General features: G+C 47.0%; 1 pseudogene; it reads left to right on the top strand.

Annotated features, from left to right (window-relative positions):
* Window positions 1-3,059: 3,059 nt before the first annotated feature.
* Window positions 3,060-3,880, top strand: LOC123170364 (probable glutathione S-transferase GSTU6; annotated as a pseudogene).
* Window positions 3,881-5,392: the final 1,512 nt, after the last annotated feature.

Raw genomic sequence — 5,392 nt, 5'->3', positions numbered from 1 at the left:
CACCCTCAATGATATAGTTCGCACTCTCCTCATTCAATCATCTATGCCTCCCAAGTTTTGGGCTGAAGCCCTACACATGGCCACCTTCCTTCTAAATATTCGACCTTCTAAAACTAAACCCAACACTACTCCCTATTATTCCCTCTTTCTTTCCCACCCCGACTACTCCGCGGTTCGTGTTTTCGGCTGTCTCTGTTTTCCCAATGCCTACGCCACTTCTGCAAATAAATTGTCACCACGCTCTATCCCATGTGCTTTTCTCGGCTTCTCTGACGAGCACAAAGGCTATCGCTGTCTCGACCTTCACACCGGACACGTTCATGTCTCTCGTCATGTCACGTTTGCTGAGCACATTTTTCCTTTCTCACAACGCACTACTACACCATCCAACACCCCTAGCTCCGCAAACACCCCCTCTCCCCGTCCTTTCCAACTATATACTCCCCTACCTGCCGAACACAACTTATCACCACCACCATTAACACCCACCATAGCCAATCCCAACCATACACTCACCCCACCCGAGACGTCCCCAACACCCCCGACCCCTGCTCCCTCCCCAACACCCCCGGCCCCTACTCCCACTCCACCACCCAGCCCTGCTCCCACTCCACCACCCAGCCCTACTCCTTCGTCCGACTCTTCCGCTGCGCCGGACTCACCAGTACCCACCTTACCCCCTCGTGCTATTCCTACAGCAGCCCCGATTAATGATCATCGCATGCGTACTAGGGCCAAATCAGGATTTCATCAACCCCAAGACCGCCTAAACCTTCATACCTCCGTATCTCTCACTTCTCTTCCAAAGAATTACAAAACTGCTCTACTTGATCCCAATTGGGCCGCTGCCATGCAAGAAGAATATAATGCTTTACTTCAAAACAACACCTGGCAACTTGTTCCTCGTCCTCCCAATACAAATATTGTTTCTGGCAAATGGATTTTTCGCCAAAAGTTCCACTCCGATGGGAGCCTCTCACGATATAAAGCCAGGTGGGTTTGTCGTGGCTTTTCTCAGCAACAAGGAATTGATTACGAAGAAACCTTCTCTCCTGTTGTTAAACCTAGCACCATTCGCACCGTTCTTAGTGTTGCTGTCTCCTCTTCATGGCCCATTCACCAACTTGATGTTAAAAATGCTTTCCTCCATGGTTCCCTTCAAGAAACTGTCTACTGCCAGCAACCTCTGGGTTTTGAAAATCCATCCTTTCCAACTCATGTATGTCTTCTTCAGAAATCTCTCTACGGTCTTAAACAGGCCCCACGAGCTTGGTTTCAACGCTTCTCCTCCTTCATTCAAACAATAGGCTTCACTCCATCTCTCTCCGACACCTCTCTTTTTGTGTATCATCAAACTTCTGACACTGCCTATTTACTTCTCTATGTAGATGATATCATTCTTACCGCCTCCTCTCAAAAGTTCTTAGATCATATTGTCTCTCTTCTTAGATCTGAATTTTCTATGACTGACCTAGGACTCCTTCATCATTTCTTAGGCATTGCTGTTGTTCGAGATTCCTCCAGCCTTTTTCTTTCCCAACGCCAGTATATTCTTGATCTTCTTAATCGTGCTGGTATGCTTGACTGTCAATCATCTCGCACTCCTGTCGATACTAGTTTTAAACTTTCGGCTACCGGTGAACCCTTTTCCGATCCTACTCTCTATCGTAGCCTAACAGGTGCTCTCCAATATCTCACCATTACTCGTCCTGAAATCTCTTTTGCTGTTCAACAAGCATGTCTCTATATGCATGATCCCCGGGTTCCTCACTATAATCATGTTAAACGCATTCTTCGGTATTTAAAAGGAACTCTCAATCATGGTCTCCACCTCAATAATTCTTCTCCAAACTCGCTTACCGCATACTCTGATGCAGACTGGGCTGGTTGTCCTGACACTCGAAGGTCCACTTCCGGTTTTTGTGTTTTTCTTGGTAACAATTTGATTTCTTGGTCTTCGAAAAGACAGGTTACAGTCTCACGTTCGTCGGCCGAGGCTGAGTATCGCGCTGTGGCACATGCCGTTGCAGATACAATCTGGATTCGGCAGTTACTCTCCGAGCTACACAGGCCTATTGAGCAGGCCACTATTGTCTACTGTGACAACATATCAGCAGTCTACATGACCAGCAATCCAGTTCAACACCGACGCACAAAGCATATTGAGATTGATATTCATTTTGTTCGTGAAAAGGTTGCTCTTGGTCAGGTTCGGGTGCTTCATGTTCCCTCTACGGCTCAGTTTGCTGACATTTTCACCAAGGCACTGCCTACTAAGCCGTTTCAAGATATCTGTTTCAGTCTCAACGTCGTCGAGCCTGCCGTTGATACTGCGGGGGGATGTTAGAGTAGTCATTATGGTATACGACTTCTAGTCCAAGTCAGTTTTGTACCCCTACCCCAAGTCGGTTTGTATCCTCTTATATACTCTTGTATGCCGCACCAAATCATCAATAAGCAACAGTTTTATTCAGCTTTCACTCGGTAATAACATCTCCGTTCACTTTGATATGGTATTCGACAGTGAAAATGCACTTCATTATCATTATCAAGTTGGATCCACCCTCTGTGGACATATATAACTATAGTAACTGACATCTCATTATGGAGCAAGTGGTGTTTCAGTTATTCGAAACAAGTTCCGGTACAGAGCTTGGAAGCTTCCTTGGATAGATCCACTAGCTTGAAGACCCAATTAAGTATCCACTGAACGTTCAAGTGTTACCATCTACTCCCTCCGTTCCCAAATATAAGTCTTTCTAGAGATTCCAACAAGTGACTACATACGGAGCAAAATGAATGAATCTACATTCTAAAATATGTCTACATACATCCGTATGTTGTATTCCATTTGAAATGTTTAAAAAGACTTATAATAGGAACGGAGGGAGTAGTCTAGGCCGATGGGAAAATATTTATCCCCCCAACCCCAATGTTGCTGATCGAGTATGCACGAGCACGTGTTGGGCGAAAAATCGTCGGCATATATAATTCAGCCTCATGGATGATAGTCTCTCTCGCTACATATAGTCCACCCCATTACACTAGTTAATCACCCATCATCGATAGAGAATTCCACAGGACGAGACGAGAGGGAGGAGCTGCAATGGCGGGAGGAGGCGAGGTGAAGCTGCTGGGGAACTGGGCGAGCCCGTACGTGGCCAGGGTGAGGCTGGCGCTGCACCTCAAGGGCGTGCCCTACGAGTACGTGGAGGAGCGACAAGAGCGACCTGCTCCTCCGCTCCAACCCCGTCCACAAGGCGGTGCCGGTGCTCCTCCACGGCGGCAAGCCCGTCTGCGAGTCCCGGGTCATCGTGCAGTACATCGACGAGGCCTTCGGTGGCACCCGCCCGCCCCTCCTCCCCGCCGACCCCTGCGAGCGCGCCGCCGCCCGCTTCTGGGCCGCCTTCGTGGACGACGAGCTGCTGGCGCCGTGGGGGATGGTCGTGCGGTCGGGGACGGACGAGGAGAGGGCGGAGTGGACGAGGCGGACCGTCGCGGCGGTGGAGACGCTGGAGGGGGCCCTGGGGGAGCGCTCCGAGGGGGAGGGCCAGGGGTTCTTCGGCGGCGGCCGCGTCGGGTACGTCGACGTCCTGCTCGGCAGCATGGTCCCGTGGGTGCGCGTCACCGAGAGGCTCTCCGGCCACAACTTCTTTGATGCTGGCAAGGCCCCGCTGCTGGCGGCGTGGATGGTGCGCTTCGGCGAGCTGGACGCTGCCAAGGCCGTCTTCCAGGACGTCGACCGCCTCGTCGAGTACGCCGGGACGATCCAGGCACGGCTTGCCGCCGAGGCTGGAACTGCTAGCAACTGATAAACCTGGTCTGCTATGGTGGTTTTGTGGTTGATGCAAATATCCACATAGTATCAAATTACATGCTCAAGGTCTTTCCCTCCTTTCAAAATAAAATTTAAAAATCAAATCACATAGAACTCTTGATGAATGTCATTTTTATATAGCCAGCAGCTGGTTTACCATGCTCTTATTAGGGAAACCAAAGAGCAACAAAAAAAATCATAAAGAAAAGTCGTGCCTAAAAGACATAAAAAAAGTCGATCATCAAAGTAAAAGCCCATAGTAAGAATAAATGCCGTGCTTCTGTGTCCATCTATGCTAAGCTAGTTGTCGTCCTCTGATTGATCAGTTTCTGAGAGGAAAGACAAAAAAGAGTCAACCACCAAAATAAAAGCCCATCGTCAAAATAAATGCCGTGTGTTTTTCTGCTTCCGTGCCCATCTATGCTAAGCTAGTTGTCGTCCTCTGATTGACCAGTTCCTGAGAGGAAAGACAAAAAAGAGTCGACCACCAAAATAAAAGCCCATTGTCAGAATAAAGGCCGTGTGTTTTTCTACTTTTGTGCCCATCTATGCTAACTAGTTGCCGTCCTCTCGTTGGTCAGTTCCTGAGAGGAAAGACATAAAAAGAGTCGACCACCAAAGTAAAAGCCTGTGTGTTTCTCTGTTTCCGTGACCATCTATCCTAAGCTAGTTGTCGTCCTTTGGTTTGTCAGTTTCTGAAAGGAAAGACATACAAAGAGTCGACCACTAAAGTAAAAGCCCATCGGCAGAATGAAGCCCGTGTGTTTCTTTGCTTTTGTGCCCATCTATGCCTATGTGTTCCTGAGAGGAAAGACATAAAAATAGTGGACCATCAAAGTAAAAGCCCATCCGTGGAATAAATCCCGAGTGTTTCTATGCCTCTGTGTTAAATTCACGTCATAAAAATCTTGAATTGTGTCCCATCACTTTGTCAATAGAACGGATACCATCTCAATGTCCTTTCTTAAAAAAAGTGACTGCCGGAAAACAATCGGTCCAGGTGTTTTTTTATCCATCAGGTATGTGGGAAATGAAAAAAAAAATCTCAATTGAACTCCATCCAAATAGACAATTGAACAAATGAATTGAATTAATGAAATTTACAGATAGTTCATATACAAACCAAACCAAATCAAAGGTAATTTCTTGACCACATACGAAGCACATGAACAGACAGTGTACAACCAAAATCAGGCACAAGTTCATATACAAATAGTATACAACCAAAATCAGGCACAAGTTCATTGGCTTGCCATCTAGTATGAACTTGTGCCTGATTTTGGCATTCATTAGCTTGTCATCTATGCTGACATATACGTAATACTCCTTCCGTCTAGGTGTGTAAGTCACTTTACGAAAACTAAATAATCCCAAAACATTTAGGCACGGTACATTAACTCCCTCCTCGTTTCTTGTTTTGTGACATATCAACCAATAAGAGATGTGGGCCGTGCATGCTTTCAATGACTTGAGACTACCAAACATGACATGCAATGGTTAGTTCATTGCATGCAATGCTATTAATTAGCAAAAAGACATTAAGTTTTCTCGTTCGAAACTGCTCTACGGACGACA

The sequence above is a fragment of the Triticum aestivum genome, chromosome 7D (genome assembly GCF_018294505.1).
Source record: "Triticum aestivum cultivar Chinese Spring chromosome 7D, IWGSC CS RefSeq v2.1, whole genome shotgun sequence".
In the NCBI taxonomy this organism is placed as follows: domain Eukaryota; kingdom Viridiplantae; phylum Streptophyta; class Magnoliopsida; order Poales; family Poaceae; genus Triticum; species Triticum aestivum.
This window is presented reverse-complemented; position numbering and strand designations above follow the sequence as displayed.